We start from the raw sequence: 18,681 nt of genomic DNA, 5'->3' as shown, positions 1-18,681 counted from the left end.
GATCATGATAGGCAGCTCACAAGATCTAAACATGATAGCACAAGAGGAGAAGACAACCATCTAGCTACTGCTATGGACCCATAGTCCAAGGATGAACTACTCACGCATCAATCCGGAGGCGGGCATGATGATGTAGAGTCCTCCGGTGATGATTCCCCTCTCTGGCAGGGTGCCGGAGGCGATCTCCTGAATCCCCCGAGATGGGATTGGCGGCGACGGCGTTACAGTATGTTTTCTCGTATCGTGGCTCTCGGTACTAGGGTTTTCGCGACGGAGAGAATAAATAGGCGAAGGGGCAGAGTCGGGAGGCGGCCGAGGGGCCCACCCCACAGGTCGGCGTGTGATACGTCTCAAACGTATATATATAATTTCTTATGTTCCATGCTACTTTTATGATGATACTCACATGTTTTATACACACTTTATGTCATTATTATGCATTTTCCGGCACTAACCTATTGAAGAGATGCCGAAGAGCCGATTCTTTGTTCTTTGTTTTTGGTTTCAGAAATCCTACAAAGGAAATATTCTCGGAATTGGACGAAATCAACGCCCAGGGTCTTATTTTTCCACGAAGCTTCCAGAAGACCGAAAGGGATACGAAGTGGGGCCACGAGGGCCCGTACCCATAGGGCAGCGCGGCCAGCATGGGGCCCGCGCCGGCCTATGGTGTGGGGCCCCCGCGCCGCCTCCAACTCTGCCCTTCCGCCTACTTATAGCCTTCGTCGCGAAAACCCCAGTACCGAGAGCCACGATACGAAAAACCTTCCAGAGACGCCGCCGCCGCCAATCCCATCTCGGGGGATTCAGGAGATCGCCTCCGGCACCCTGCCGGAGAGGGGAATCATCTCCCGGAGGACTCTTCATCACCATGATTGCCTCCGGATTGATGTGTGAGTAGTTCACCCTTGGACTATGGGTCCATAACAGTAGCTAGATGGTTGTCTTCTCCTCATTGTGCTGTCATGTTAGATCTTGTGAGCTGCCTATCATGATCAAGATCATCTATTTGTAATGCTACATGTTGTGTTTGTTGGGATCCGATGAATATGGAATACTATGTCAAGTTGATTATCAATCTATCATATATGTTGTTTATGTTTTTGCATGCTCTCCGTTGCTAGTAGAGGCTCTGGCCAAGTTGATACTTGTAACTCCAAGAGGGAGTATTTATGCTCGATAGTGGGTTCATGCCTCCATTGAATGCAGGACGATGTGAGAAAGTTCTAAGGTTGTGGATGTGCTGTTGCCACTAGGGATAAAACATCAATGCTTTGTCTAAGGATATTTGTGTTGATTACATTACGCACCATACTTAATGCAATTGTCTGTTGTTTGCAACTAATACTGGAAGGGGTTCGGATGAGAACCTGAAGGTGGACTTTTTAGGCATAGATGCATGCTGGATAGCGGTCTATGTACTTTATCGTAATGCCCTGATTAAATCTCATAGTAGTCATCGTGATATGTATGTGCATTGTTATGCCCTCTCTATTTGTCAATTGCCCAACTGTAATTTGTTCACCTAACATGCCATTTATCTTATGGGAGAGACACCACTAGTGAACTGTGGACCCCGGTCCATTCTTTACATCTGAAATACAATCTACTACAAACTCTGTTCTTTACTGTTCTTCGCAAACAAACATCACCTTCCACACTATACATCTAATCCTTTGTTTACAGCAAGCCGGTGAGATTGACAACCTCACTGTTACATTGGGGCAAAGTACTTCGATTGTGTTGTGCAGGTTCCACGTTGGCGCCGGAATCCCTGGTGTTGCGCCGCACTACACTCTGTCACCAACGACCTTCACGTGATCCTTGACTCCTACTGGTTCGATAAACCTTGGTTTCTTACTGAGGGAAACTTGCTGCTGTACGCATCACACCTTCCACTTGGGGTTCCCAACGGGCGTGTGCTTTACGCGTATCAAGCTAAATTTCTGGCGCCGTTGCCGGGGAGATCAAGACACGCTGCAAGGGGAGTCTCCCACATCCAATCTCTTTACTTTGTTTTTGTCTTGCTTTACTTTACTTCATTTACTGCTTTGTTTGCTCTTATATCAAAAATACAAAAAAAAATCAGTTGCTAGCTTTACTTTATTTACTGTCTTGATCTCTATATTAAAAACACAAAAAAATTAGTTACTCGCATTTACTTTATTTTATTATCATGACTAGTCCTGTAGTTGTTACTCTATCACCTGAGGAATCGATCTTTACTTTTAAACAAGATGGTGAAGAGAGTTTTAAAGAAGCTTGGTCTAGAATTTTTGATTCTTATAGTAAAACTGAACCTAAAATGACTCTAAGTTTGCTTCTTAGTAACTTTTATTTTGGGCTTATTCTTTGCTATAGATATGCCTTTGATGTTGTAGTAGGAGGAGATTTCCTTCACAGTGATGGGGATCAAGCTTTTAATGCCATAAGAAAAGTGGTTACATCATCTAGCTCCGCTAATAATTTTGATTCATCTCTTGCTAGCATTCATAATAGATTAAACACCCTCGAGACAAATATATCTTGTTTAAAAGAAGGGTACAACCAGATTCGCGAATATTATGATTATGTTCCAGTAAGTTTTGAACCTTCAATGTGGGTGCCTACTATTAAAGTTGCTATTTGTGGTGAAACTTTTCATGCCCGTTGTGATATTATGTCTGAGTTTTGCCTTATGCCTAAAAGAATTTATGAATCTTTGACACTTTGGGAACTTACTGAAGGAGGAGAAGGAATAACTCTTACTGAGAACTCTGTTATAATTCCTAAGGGTATAGCTGAAGGTGTGTTCACAACATTTCTTGGAAGAACTGTATCCACTGATTATCTCGTTGTTGAATGTGTAGGGACAGGACAAATCACACTTGGAAGGTCCCTGCTGAAACTCGTGGGAGCAATCATAGATGTGGGGAAAGGCACTCTAAATTTTACCTCTACACCCGGATGCGGTCATATATTCCCTAAACCAAAGAGTAAGAATAAGAGTAAGAAGGGTAGGCGCAAAGCCCCTGGTAAGAATGTTAATGCTTCATCTCTTGATAATACTTGATTCACACTTTCTGCGCCTAGCTGAAAGGCGTTAAAGAAAAGCGCTTATGGGAGACAACCCATTATTTTACTTCTGCACTTTTGTTTTATATTTGAGTCTTGGAAGTTGTTACTACTGTAGCAACCTGTCCTTATCTTTATTTTATTGCATTGTTGTGCCAAGTAAAGTCTTTGATAGTAAACTCAATACTAGATTTGGATTACTGCGCAGAAACAGATTTCTTACTGTCACGAAATTGAGCAGCCCCTTCTGTAGGTAATTCAGAAAAATCTGCCAATTTACGTGCGTGATCCTCAGATATGTACGCAACTTTCATTCAATTTGAGCATTTTCATCTGAGAAAGTTAAGTGCCCCAGAAAAATTCGTCTTTACGGACTGTTCTGTTTTGACAGATTCTGCCTTTTATTTCGCATTGCCTATTTTACTATGTTTGATGGATTTCTTTGATCCATTAACTTTCAGTAGCTTTGTGCAATGTCCAGAAGTGTTAACAATGATTATGTCACCTCTGAATATATGAATTTTCAATTATGCACTAACCCTCTAATGAGTTTGTTTTGAGTTTGGTGTGGAGGAAGTTTTCAAGGGTCAAGAGAGGAGGATGATACAATATGATCAAGAAGAGTCAAAAGTCTAAGCTTGGGGATGCCCCCGTGGTTCATTGATACGTCTCCAACGTACCTATAATTTTTGATGTTCCATGCTTGTTTTATGACAATACTTACATGTTTTTCTTGCACTTTATAATGTTTTTATGCATTTTCCGGAACTAACCTATTAACAAGATGCCGAAGTGCCAGTTCCTGTTTTCTGCTGTTTTTGGTTCCAGAAAGGCTGTTCGGGCAATATTCTCGGAATTGGACGAAATCAACGCCAAACATCTTATTTTTCCCGGAAGACCCCAGAACACCGAAGGAGAGTCGGAGGCGAGCCAGGGGGCCCCACACGCCAGGGCGGCGCGACCAAGGGGTGGGGCGCCCCCCCCTAATCTGTGGGCCCCCTAGAAACCCTTTTGCGCCGCCTCTTCGCCTATAAGACCCCTCGCGACCTAAATCTCCGATACCAATTGACGAAACTCCAGAAAGACTCCAGGGGCGCCGCCACCATCGCGAAACTCCATTTCGGGGGACAGAAGTCTCTGTTCTGGCACCCTGCCGGGATGGGGAAGTGCCCCCGGAAGCCATCTCCATCGACGCCACCACCTCCATCATGCTCCGTGAGTAATTCCCCCGCTGTAGGCTGAAGGGGATGGTAGGGATTGGATGAGATTGGTCATGTAATAGCATAAGATTGTTAGGGCATAGTGCCTAGTGTCCGTAATTGGTACTTTTATGATATTGTTGCAACTTGTTATCCTTAATGCTTGTCACTAGGGCCCGAGTGCCATGATCTCAGATCTGAACATGTTATCAATTCATGATGATATTCATTGCTTTATGATCTTACCTGCAAGTTGTATACACGTATTGTTGTCCGGAACCCGAGGCCCCAAAGTGACAGAAATTGGGACAACCGAAGGGGAAGGCGGTGATATGAGGATCACATGTGTTCACGGAGTGTTAATGCTTTGCTCCGGTGCTCTATTAAAAGGAGTGCCTTAATTTCCAGTAGATTCCCTAGAGGCCATTGCCACCGGGCTGGTAGGACAAAAGATGTTGTGCAAGTTTCTCATTGCGAGCACGTACGACTAAATATGGAACACATGCCTATTGATTTATTAGTACTTGGATACCGTTTTATTATTATCTGCAAATGCCCTGCTTTGATTGTTACATGAGTTTCTCTCATCCATGCAACGCCCGTTCATCCATCCATGTGCCTACAGTATTTTAATCCTGCTGTTTACTATAATCACTACTGCTATCTTTGTTACTCTGCTGATGTTATTTCACCACTGCTACTGCTATAAAACTGTTACTACTGATAAACTCTTGCGAGCAAGTCTGTTTCCAGGTGCAGCTGAATTGACAACTCCACTGTTAAGGCTTTCAAGTATTCTTTGTCTCCCCTTGTGTCGAATCAATAAATTGGGTTTTACTTCCCTCGAAGACTGTTGCGATCCCCTATACTTGTGGGTTATCAAGACTATTTTCTGGCGCCGTTGCCGGGGAGGCATAGCTCTACTCATAAGTTCACCTGGGGAGTACACTCTACCTCTCTCTCTGTTTTTGTTTTATTTTATTTTGTTTTGCGTAGTTTACTTTTGTTTAGTTTATTTGTGCTTAGTTTATTTTCGTCTAGTTTCTTTTTGTTTTGTTTTATTTTCCTCATATACCCGAAAATCCATAAAAATTTGAAAAACCTAAAAATTAAAAACTGCTATTATGGGAGAACCTACAACCTATTTGGAGCTTATAGAGTTATATATGAATTATAGAGAATCAAGAACGGGAAAAGTTATGAGTGCTGTGATAGAAAAATTGAATACAATTGCTAAAATCTTGCTTAAACGCCATGATATAAACTGTTGCTCTCAACAGGATACTAAACATCTTAAATTTCAATGTGGCTTTAGTGAGGAAGTTTTAATTAAGAACTATAATTGGAATAGCTATATTCATTATGGGTTCGAAGAAGTAGAACAATTTGTTTTGTTTATGGGAGCTTCTGAGATCGAATCCTTCATTGCTAAAAATTATGAAACTTGTGTTGTTTGTAAGGACCTTAAAGATTATGTCTCTTCTATCCTTAATTTTTGCATAGAAAGCTACAGTGATAATCCTTATATCATTGATTATAAAGAGAGACTCATTAATGCACAAGAATGCACTCACAATTTGCAGGAACCAGTGGAAGAAGAAATTGATGAACCTGAAAGCTCATTGGATGAAAAAGAGGAGGAAATTGATGAACCGGAAAGCTCATTGGATGAAAAAGAAGAGGAGAGTGATGAACAAAAGGAGGAAGAATGGATTAGCTACCCATGCCAACCTTCTAATGAGAGTAACTCTTTATCTCTTACACTATTTGATTGTCCTCCATGCTTACCAAAGGAGGATGAATGTTATGTTCCTGTGGATTCTCTTGAAATATTCCCTGTGAGTAAAACTTGTGAGAATAATTATGCTACTGTTATCTATGATAATCCATGCTATTTTGATAAATCTTATGATAATGCTTTGTTTGTGCCTGATGTCGAAATGCATGGTACTAAAGAGTTTTGCTTAGCAAATGTTTATGATAAATCTCTAGATGATGGTCCTATGTTACTTGATAATATTAATTGTACTACTAATGAAAATGGGATTGGAAAGGTCTTGACTTTATCTAGGAGTCCCATATCTTTTGAGATTGATCAATCATCTTGTTACATTATTGATAAAAGTGGGTTTGAAAGTTTTGATCCTATTATTTTTTAGCTTGATAAAGATTATGTGTTTGTGGATCATGAAAAGCATGCTTTATGTGATAGTTATATTGTTGAGTTTGTTCGTGAAGCTACTGAAAATTATTATGAGAGAGGAAAATATGGATACAGAAATTTGCATGGTACTAAAACACCTCTCTATATGCTGAAAATTTTGAAGTTCCTCTTGTTTTATCTTCTTATGCTTGTCACTTTGTTCTTCATGAATTTATTTGCTTCAACTCTTATTTCTTGCGAGTGCATCATTAAAATTGCTAAGCCCATCTTAATGGCTATAAAGAAAGCACTTCTTGGGAGATAACCCATGTGTTTATTTTGCTACTGTTTTGTTGTGTTTTGGAAGTTGATACTACTGTAGCAACCTCTCCTTATCTTTATTTTATTGCAATGTTGTGCCAAGTGAAGTCTCTAATAGAAGGGTGATGCTAGATTTGGATTTCTGCGCAGAAACAGATTTCTCGCTGTCACGAATCTGGGTATTATTCTCTGTAGATAACTCAAAAAAATCTTCCAATTTACGTGAATGATCCTAAGATATGTACGCAACTTTCATTACTTTTGAGTTTTCTGATTTGAGCAACGGAAGTACCTCTTAAAAATTCGTGTTTACTGGCTGTTCTGTTTTGACAGATTCTGTCTCTGTTTTTTGCATTGTCTCTTGTGGACTTTAAGTGAGGCTTTCTAGACGTGGAGAGCTGTAGCTAATGTTTTATTGAGTTCTTGCAATGTGTCACTACAGGGCCAAGGTGGATTAAAGTTTTTTGAGTACTAACCCCTCTAATGAAGTTTATGAGAAGTTTGGTGTGAAGGAAGTTTTCAAGGGTCAAGAGAGGAGGATGATATATGATCAAGAAGAGTGAAAAGTCTAAGCTTGGGGATGCCCCCGTGGTTCATCCCTGCATATTTCAAGAAGACTCAAGCGTCTAAGCTTGGGGATGCCCAAGGCATCCCCTTCTTCATCAACTTATCAGGTTTCTTCTATTGAAACTATATTTTTATTCGGTCACATCTTATGTTCTTCACTTGGAGCGTCTGTGTGTTTTTATTTTTGTTTATGTTTGAATAAATTCGGATCCTAGCAATCCTTGTGTGGGAGAGATACACGCTCCGCTTTTTCATATGAACACTTGTGTTCTTCGTTTTACTTTTAATGTTCAATGACAAAAGTTGGAAGCTATTGCATTTATTGTTATTTGGTTGGAAACAGAAAATGCTTCATATTGTCTTGGATAATTTGATACTTGGCAATTGTTTTGAGCTCTCAAGTAGATCATGTTTCTCTTGCATCATGTAGTTTAAACCTATTAGTGGAGAAATACCGTAGAGCTTGTTGAAATTGATTTGCATGATTGGTCTCTCTAAGGTCTAGATATTTTCTGTAAAAGTGTTTGAGCAACAAGGAAGACAGTGTAGAGTCTCATAATGCTTGCAATATGTTCTTATGTAAGTTTTGCTGTACCGGTTCATACTTGTGTTTGCTTCAAACAACCTTGCTAGCCAAAGCCTTGTACCGAGAGGAAATGTTTCTCGTGCATCCAAAACCTTGAGCCAAAACCTATGCCATGTGTGTCCACCATACCTACCTACTATGTGGTATTTTCTGCCATTCCAAGTAAATACTTCATGTGCTACCTTTAAACAATTCAAAACTTTATTATCTCTTATTTGTGTCAATGTTTTATAGCTCATGAGGAAGTATGTGGTGTTTTATCTTTCAATCTTGTTGAGCAGCTTTCACCAATGGACTAGTGGCTTCATCCGCTTATCCAATAATTTTGCAAAAAGAGCTGGCGCAGGGTTCCCAACCCCCAATTAATCAACCTTCATTAATAATTCTCTTCACATGTTTTGCCCTGATTCATCAGTAAGCAACTTAATTTTGCAAATAGACACTCCTTCATGGTATGTGAATGATTGGAAGGCACCCGAGGATTCGGTTAGCCATGGCTTGTGTAAGCAAAAGGTTGGGAGGAGTGTCAACCATAAATAAAAACTAAAATACATGTGTAAACAAAAGAGAAGAGGGATGATCTACCTTGCTGGTAGAAATAACGTCCTTCATGGGAGCCGCTCTTTGAAAGTCTGTTTGGCAAGGGGGTTAGAGTGCCCACTACCATTCGTTGACAACAACAAACACCTCTCAAAACTTTACTTTTATCCTCTCTATATGATTTCAAAACTTAAAAAAAGCTCTAGCACATGATTTAATCCCTGCTTCCCTCTGCGAAGGGTCATTCTTTTACTTTATGTTGAGTCAGTTTACCTACTTTCTTCCATCTTAGAAGCAAACACTTGTGTCAACTGTGCATTGATTCTTACATACTTGCTAATTTGCATTCATCATATTACTTTGTGTTGACAATTATCCATGAGATATACATGTTGGAAGTTGAAAGCAACCGCTAAAACTTAAATCTTCCTCTGTGTTGCTTCAATGCCTTTACTTTGAATTTATTGCTTTATGAGTTAACTCTTATGCAAGACTTTTGATGCTTGTCTTGAAAGTACTATCCATGAAAAGTTTTGCTATATGTTTCTATTTGTTAGCAACTATAGATCATTGCCTTGAGTCACTGCATTCATCTCATATGCTTTATAATAGTATGATCAAGGTTATGTAAGTAGCATGTCACTACAGAAATTATTCTTTTTATCGTTTACCTACTCGAGGGCGAGCAGGAACTAAGCTTGGGGATGCTTGATACGTCTCCAACGTACCTATAATTTCTGATGTTCCATGCTTGTTTTATGACAATACTTACATGTTTTGCTTGCACTTTATAATGTTTTTATGCATTTTCCGGAACTAACCTATTAACAAGATGCCGAAGTGCCAGTTCCTGTTTTCTGCTGTTTTTGGTTTCAGAAAGGCTGTTCGGGCAATATTCTCGGAATTGGACGAAATCAACGCCAAACATCTTATTTTTCCCGGAAGACCCCAGAACACCGAAGGAGAGTCGGAGGCGAGCCAGGGGGGCCCCACACGCCAGGGCGACGCGGCCAAGGGGTGGGGCGCGCCCCCCTACTGTGTGGGCCCCCCAGAAACCCTTTTGCGCCGCCTCTTCGCCTATAAGACCCCTCGCGACCTAAATCTCCGATACCAATTGATGAAACTCCAGAAAGACTCCAGGGGCGCCGCCACCATCGCGAAACTCCGTTTCGGGGGATAGAAGTCTCTGTTCCGGCACCCTGCCGGGACGGGGTAGTGCCCCCGGAAGCCATCTCCATCGACGCCACCACGTCCATCATGCTCCGTGAGTAATTCCCCCGCTGTAGGCTGAAGGAGATGGTAGGGATTGGATGAGATTGGTCATGTAATAGCATAAGATTGTTAGGGCATAGTGCCTAGTGTCCGTAATTGGTACTTTTATGATATTGTTGCAACTTGTTATGCTTAATGCTTGTCACTAGGGCCCGAGTGCCATGATCTCAGATCTGAACATGTTATCAATTCATGATGATATTCATTGCTTTATGATCTTACCTGCAAGTTGTATACACGTATTGTTGTCCGGAACCCGAGGCCCCAAAGTGACAGAAATTGGGACAACCGAAGGGGAAGGCGGTGATATGAGGATCACATGTGTTCACGGAGTGTTAATGCTTTGCTCTGGTGCTCTATTAAAAGGAGTGCCTTAATTTCCAGTAGATTCCCTAGAGGCCCGGCTGCCACCGGCTGGTAGGACAAAAGATGTTGTGCAAGTTTCTCATTGCGAGCACGTACGACTAAATATGGAACACATGCCTGTTGGTTGATTAGTACTTGGATACCGTTTTATTATTATCTGCAAATGCCCTGCTTTGATTGTTACATGAGTTTCTCTCATCCATGCAACGTCCGTTCATCCATCCATGTGCCTACAGTATTTTAATCATGATGTTTACTATAATCACTACTGTTGTCTTTGTTACTCTGCTGCTGTTATTTCACCACTGCTACTGCTATAAAACTGTTACTACTGATAAACTCTTGCGAGCAAGTCTGTTTCCAGGTGCATCTGAATTGACAACTCCGCTGTTAAGGCTTTCAAGTATTCTTTGTCTCCCCTTGTGTCGAATCAATAAATTGGGTTTTACTTCCCTCGAAGACTGTTGCGATCCCCTATACTTGTGGGTTATCATTCATCCCTGCATATTTTAAGAAGACTCAAGCATCTAAGCTTGGGGATGCCCAAGGCATCCCTTCTTCATCGACAACTTATCAGGTCACCTCTAGTGAAACTATATTTTTATTCCGTCACATCTTATGTGCTTTACTTGGAGCGTCTGTTTGTTTTTGTTTTTGTTTTTGTTTGAATAAAATCGGATCCTAGCATTCTTTGTTTGGGAGAGAGACACGCTCCGCTGTTTCGTATGAACACATATGTTCTTAGCTTTACTTTTAATGTTCATGGCGAAGGTTGAAACTGCTTCGTTCATTGTTATATGGTTGGAAACAGAAAATGCTTCATGTGGTTATTGGTATAATGTCTTGAATAATTTGATACTTGGCAATTGTTGTGCTCATATAGATCATGTTTAAGCTCTTGCATCATGTACTTTGCACCTATTAATGAAGAACTACATAGAGCTTGTTAAAATTTGGTTTGCATGATTGGTTTCTCTAGAGTCTAGATATTTTCTGGTTAAGGTGTTTGAACAACAAGGAGACAGCGTGAAGTCTTATAATGCTTGCAATATGTTCATATGTAAGTTTGGCTATACCGTTTTATACTTGAGTTTGCTTCAAACAACCTTGCTAGCCTAGCCTTGTATTGAGAGGAACTCTTCTCGTGCATCCAAATCCTTGAGCCAAAAACTATGCCATTTGTGTCCACCATACCTACCTACTACATGGTATTTCTCTGCCATTCCAAAGTAAATTACTTGAGTGCTACCTTTAAAACTTCATTCCTTGTCTTTGCAATATATAGCTCATGGGAAAATAGCCTTAAAAACTATTGTGGTGAAGAATATGTAGCTATGTATCTTATTTCTTATAAGTTGCCTGTTGAGCGGTAACCATGCTTCTGGGGACGCCACCAACTATTACACCTTTGTTGAATATCATGTGAGTTGCTATGCATGTTCGTCTTGTCTGAAGTAAGGGTGATTTATCATGATCAAATGGTTTGAGTATGCATATTGTTAGAGAAGAACATTGGGCCGCTAACTAAAGCCATGAATCATGGTGGAAGTTTCAGTTTGGATAATTAATCCTCACTCTCTTATGAGAATATTATCTGTTGTTGAATGCTTATGCATTAAAGAGGAGTCCATTATCTGTTGTCTATGTTGTCCCGGTATGGATGTCTAAGTTGAGAATAATCAAAAACGATAAATCAAATGCGATCCTTCTCCTTAGACCTTTGTACAGGCGACATAGAGGTACCCCTTTGTGACACTTGGTTGAAACATATGTTATGCAATGATAATCCATGTAAATCCAAGCTAATTAGGACAAGGTGCGAGCACTATTGGTAATCTATGCATGAGGCTTGCAACTTATAAGATGTCTTATACATAACACATATGATTTATTACTACCGTTGACAAAATTGTTTCTATGTTTTCAAAATGAAAAGCTCTAGCACAAAAATAGTAATCCATGCTTCCCTCTGCGAAGGGCCTATCTTTTACTTTATTGTTGAGTTAGTTTACCTACTTCTTTCTATCTTAGAAGCAAACACTTGTGTGAACTGTGTGCATTGATTCTTACATGTTTACCTATTGCACTTGTTATATTACTTTGTGTTGACAATTATCCATGAGATAAACATGTTGAAGTTGAAAGCAACTGCTGAAACTTATATCTTCCTTTGTGTTGCTTCAAAGCTTTCTACTAAGAATTTATTGCTTTATGAGTTAACTCTTATGCAAGTCTTATTGATGCTTGTCTTGAAAGTATTATTCATGAAAAGTCTTTGCTATATGATTCAGTTGTTTATTCATTGTCTTTACCATTGCTTTGAATCGCTGCATTCATCTCATATGCTTTACAATAGTATTGATCAAGATTATGATAGCATGTCACTTCAGAAATTATCCTTGTTATCGTTTACCTACTCGAGGGCGAGTAGGAACTAAGCTTGGGGATGCTTGATACGTCTCAAACGTATCTATAATTTCTTATGTTCCATGCTACTTTTATGATGATACTCACATGTTTTATACACACTTTATGTCATTATTATGCATTTTCCGGCACTAACCTATTGAAGAGATGCCGAAGAGCCAGTTGCTGTTTTCTGCTGTTTTTGGTTTCAGAAATCCTACAAAGGAAATATTCTCGGAATTGGACGAAATCAACGCCCAGGGTCTTATTTTTCCACGAAGCTTCTAGAAGACCGAAAGGGATATGAAGTGTGGCCACGAGGGTCCGTACACATAGGGCGGTGCGGCCAGCATGGGGCCCGCGCCGGCCTATGGTGTGGGGCCCCCGCGCCGCCTCCAACTCTGCCCTTCCGCCTACTTATAGCCTTCGTCGCGAAAACCCCAGTACCGAGAGCCACGATACGGAAAACCTTCCAGAGACGCCGCCGCCGCCAATCCCATCTCGGGGGATTCAGGAGATCGCCTCCGGCACCCTGCCGGAGAGGGGAATCATCTCCCGGAGGACTCTTCATCACCATGACCGCCTCCGGATTGATGTGTGAGTAGTTCACCCTTGGACTATGGGTCCATAGCAGTAGCTAGATGGTTGTCTTCTCCTCATTGTGCTATCATGTTAGATCTTGTGAGCTGCCTATCATGATCAAGATCATCTATTTGTAATGCTACATGTTGTGTTTGTTGGGATCCGATGAATATGGAATACTATGTCAAGTTGATTATCAATCTATCATATATGTTGTTTATGTTCTTGCATGCTCTCCGTTGCTAGTAGAGGCTCTGGCCAAGTTGATACTTGTAACTCCAAGAGGGAGTATTTATGCTCGATAGTGGGTTCATGCCTCCATTGAATCTGGGACAGTGACAGAAAGTTCTAAGGTTGTGGACGTGCTGTTGCCACTAGGGATAAAACATCAATGCTTTGTCTAAGGATATTTGTGTTGATTACATTACGCACCATACTTAATGCAATTGTCTGTTGTTTGCAACTTAATACTGGAAGGGGTTCGGATGATAACCTGAAGGTGGACTTTTTAGGCATAGATGCATGCTGGATAGCGGTCTATGTACTTTGTCGTAATGCCCTGATTAAATCTCATAGTAGTCATCGTGATATGTATGTGCATTGTTATGCCCAGCATGCCATTTATCTTATGGGAGAGACACCACTAGTGAACTGTGGACCCCGGTCCATTCTTTACATCTAAAATACAATCTACTGCAAACTCTGTTCTTTATTGTTCTTCGCAAACAAACATCATCTTCCACACTATACATCTAATCCTTTGTTTACAGCAAGCCGGTGAGATTGACAACCTCACTGTTACGTTGGGGCAAAGTACTTTGATTGTCTTGTGCAGGTTCCACGTTGGCGCCGGAATCCCTGGTGTTGCGCCGCACTACACTCCATCACCAACGACCTTCACGTGATCCTTGACTCCTACTGGTTCGATAAACCTTGGTTTCTTACTGAGGGAAACTTGCTGTTGTACGCATCACACCTTCCACTTGGGGTTCCCAACGGGCGTGTGCTTTACGCGTATCAGTGTGCCCCCCTCCAGGCCGGGCCGCCTTGTGTGGGGCCACCTTGGCCCCTCTCCGTCTCTCCTTCGGTGTTCTGGAAAGCTCCATGGAAAATAAGACCGTGGGCTTTTGTTTCGTCCAATTCCGAGAATATTTCCTGTGTAAGATTTCTGAAACCAAAAATAGCAGAAAACAGGAACTGACGCTTCGGCATCTTGTTAATAGGTTAGTGCCGGAAAATGCATCAAAATGATGTAAAGTGTATATAAAACATGTGAGTATTGTCATAAAACTAGCATGGAACATAAGAAATTATAGATACGTTTGAGACGTATCAAGCATCCCCAAGCTTAGTTCCTACTCGCGCTCGAGTAGGTAAACGATAACAAGGATAATTTCTGAAGTGACATGCTGCTATCATAATCTTGATCAATACTATTGTAAAGCATCTGAGATGAATGAAGTGATTCAAAGCAATGGTAAAGATAATGACTAAACAACTGATCATGTAGCAAAGACTTTTCATGAATAGTACTTTCAAGACAAGCATCAATAAGTCTTGCATAGGAGTTAACTCATAAAGCAATAGATTCTTAGTAGAAGGTTTTGAAGCAACACAAAGGAAGATATAAGTTTCAGCAGTTGCTTTCAACTTCAACATGTTTATCTCATGGATAATTGTCAACACAAAGTAATATGATGAATGCAAATAAGCAAGTATGTAAGAATCAATACACACAGTTGACACAAGTGTTTGCTTCTAAGATAGGTAAACTGACTCAACATAAAGTAAAAGAAAGGCCCTTCGCAGAGGGAAGCAGGGATTACTCTTGTGCTAGAGCTTTTTATTTTGGAAACATAGAGACAATTTTGTCAACGGTAGTAATAATTCATATGTGTTATGCATAAAACATCATATAAGTTGCAAGCCTCATGCATCGAATACCAATAGTGCTCGCACCTTGTCCTAATTAGCTTGGATTTACATGGATTATCATTGCGTAACATATGTTTCAACCAAGTGTCACAAAGGGGTACCTCTATGTCGCCTGTACAAAGGTCCAAGGAGATAGATCGCATTTGATTTCTCGTTTTTGATAGATCTCACTTAAGGACATCCATACCGGGACAACATAGAAAACAGATAATGGACTCCTCTTTAATGCTTAAGCATTCAACAACAGATAATATTCTCATAAGAGATTGAGGATTAATGTCCAAACTGAAATTTCCACCATGATATGTGGCTTTAGTTAGCGGCCCAATGTTCTTCTCTAACAATATGCATACTCAAACCATTTAATCATGATAAATCACCCTTACTTCAGACAAGACGAACATGCATAGCAACTCACATGATATTCAACAAAGGTGTAATAGTTGATGGCGTCCCCAGAAACATGGTTACCTCTCAACAAGCAACTTATAAGAAATAAGATACATAAGCAACATATTCAATACCACAATAGTTTTTTAAGCTATTTTCCCATGAGCTAGGTATTGCAAAGACAAAGAATGAAATTTTAAAGGTAGCACGCAAGCAATTTACTTGGAATGGCAGAAAAATACCACGTAGTAGGTAGTTATGGTGGACACAAATGGCATAGGTTTTGGCTCAAGGTTTTGGATGCACGAGAAGCATTCCCTCTCAGTACAAGGCTTTGGCTAGCAAGGTTGTTTGAAGCAAACACAAGTATGAACCGGTACATCAAAACTTACATAAGAACATATTGCAAGCATTATAAGACTCTACACTGTCTCCTTGTTGTTCAAACACCTTTACCAGGAAATATCTAGACTTTTAGAGAGACCAATCATGCAAACCAAATTTTAACAAGCTCTACAGTAATTCTCCACTAATAGGTTCAACACCACATGATGCAAGAGCTTAGACATGATCTATTTGAGAACTCAAAACAATTGCGAAGTCTCAAATTATTCAAGACAATATACCAATTACCACATGGAGCATTTTCAGTTTCCAACCAAATAGCAATGAACGAAGCAATTTTCAACCTTCGCCATGAACATTAAAAGTAAAACTAAGAACACCAGTGTTCATATGAAACAGCGGAGCGTGTCTTTCTCCCACACAAAGAATGCTAGGATCCGAGTTTATTCAAACAAAAACAAAAATAAAAGTATACAGACGCTCCAAGTAAAGCACATAAGATGTGACGGAATAAAAATATAGTTTCACTAGAGGTGACCTGATAAGTTATCGATGAAGAAGGGGATGCCTTGGGCATCCCCAAGCTTAGATGCTTGAGTCTTCTTGAAATATGCAGGGATGAACCGCGGGGGCATCCCCAAGCTTAGACTTTTCACTCTTCTTGATCATATTATATCATCCTCCTCTCTTGACCCTTGAAAACTTCCTCCACACCAAACTCAAAACAAACTCATTAGAGGGTTAGTGCATAATCAAAAATTCACATGTTCAGAGAGGACACAATCATTCCTAACACTTCTGGACATTACCCAAAGCTACTGAAAGTTAATGGAACAACGAAATCCATCCAACACAGTAAAAGAGGCAATGTGAAATAAAAGGCAGAATCTATCAAAACAGAACAGTCCGTAAAGACGAATTTTTTAGATGCACTTAACATGCTCAGATGAAGAAGCTCAAATTGAATGAAAGTTGCGTACACATCTGACGATCACTCATGAATTTTCGCAGATTTTTCTGAGTTTCCTACAGAGAGTTCTACTCAAATTCGTGACAGCTAGAAATCTGTTTCTGCGCAGAAATCCAAATCTAGTATCAACCTTACTATCAAAGACTTTACTTGGCACAACAATGCAATAAAGTAAAGATAAGGAGAGGTTGCTACAGTAGTAACAACTTCCAAGACACAAATATAAAACAAAAATTGCAGAAATAAAATAATGGGTTGTCTCCCGTAAGCGCTTTTCTTTAACGCCTTTCAGCTAGGCGCAGAAAGTGTAAATCAAGTATTATCAAGAGATGAAGCATTAACATTATTACCAGGGGCTTTCCGCCTACCCTTCTTACTCTTATTCTTACTCTTTGGTCTAGGGAATACTTGACCGCATCCGGGTGTAGAGGTAAAATTTAGAGTGCCTTCTCCCACATCTATGGTTGCTCCCAAGAGTTTCAGCAGGGATCTTCCAAGTGTGATTTGTCCTGTCCCTACACATTCAATAACGAGATAATCAGTGGATACCGTTCTTCCAAGAAAGGTTGTGAACACACCTTCAGCTATCCCCTTAGGAATTATAACAGAATTATCAGTAAGAGTTATTCCTTCTCCACCTTCAGTAAGTTCCCAAAGTGTCAAAGATTCATAGATACTTTTAGGCATAAGGCAAAACTCAGACATAATATCACAACGGGCATAAAAAATTTCACCACAAATAGCAACCTTAATAGTAGGGACCCACATTGAAGATTCAAAGCTTACTGGAACATAATCATAATATTCACGAATCTGGTTGTACCCTTCTTTTAAACAAGATATATTTGTTTCAAGAGTGTTTAATCTATTATGAATGCTAGCAAGAGATGAATCAAAATTATTAGCGGAGCTAGATGATGTAACCAATTTCTTTATGGCATTAAAAGCTTGATCCCCATCGCAGTGAAGGAAAGCTCCTCCCACTAAAGCATCCAAAGCATATCTATAGCGAACAATAAGCCCAAAATAAAAATTACTAAGAAGCAAACTTAGAGTCATTTTAGGTTCAGTTTTACCATAAGAATCAAAAATTCTAGACCAAGCCTCTTTAAAACTCTCCTCACTCCCTTGTTTAAAAGTAAAGGTCAATTCCTCGGATGACAGAGTAACAAGTACAGGACTAGACATGATAACAAAATAAAGTAAATGCAAGTAACTAAATTTTTTGTGTTTTTGATATAAAGAAAGCAAACAAAATAGAAAATAAAATAAAGTAAAGCAAGACAATAAACAAAGTAAAGAGATTGGATGTGAGAGACTCCCCTTGCAGCGTGACTTGATCTCCCCGGCAACGGCGCCAAAAAACAGTCTTCATGGCGCGTGATGCACACGTCCGTTGGGAACCCCAAGAGGAAGGTGTGATGCGCACAGCAGTAAGTTTTCCCTCAGAAAGAAACCAAGGTTATCGAACCAGTAGGATATGAAGGCCACGTGAAGGTTGTTGGTGGAGGAGTGTAGTGCGGCGCAACACCAGGGATTCCAGCGTCAACGTGGAACCTGGACAACACAATCAAAATACTTTGCCCCAACTTAACAATGAGGTTGTCAATCTCACCGGCTTGCTTTAAACAAAGATTAAACGTATGGTGTGGAGAATGATGTTTGCTTGCGAAGAACAACAGAGAACAGAGATTGCAGTAGATTGTATTTCAGATGTAAAAGAATGGACCGGGGTCCACAGTTCACTAGTGGTGTCTCTCCAATAAGATATAGCATGTTGGGTGAACAAATTACAGTTGGGCAATTGATAAATAGAGAGGGCATAACAATGCACATACATATCATGATGACTAATATGAGATTTACTTAGGGCATTACGACAAATAACATAGACCGCTATCCAGCATGCATCTATGCCTAAAAAGTCCACCTTCGGGTTAGCATCCGCACCCCTTCCAGTATTAAGTTGCAAACAAGAGACAATTGCATTAAGTATGGTGTGTAA

This window comes from Lolium perenne, chromosome 2 (genome assembly GCF_019359855.2).
Source record: "Lolium perenne isolate Kyuss_39 chromosome 2, Kyuss_2.0, whole genome shotgun sequence".
Taxonomy (NCBI): Eukaryota; Viridiplantae; Streptophyta; class Magnoliopsida; order Poales; family Poaceae; genus Lolium; species Lolium perenne.
This window is presented reverse-complemented; position numbering follows the sequence as displayed.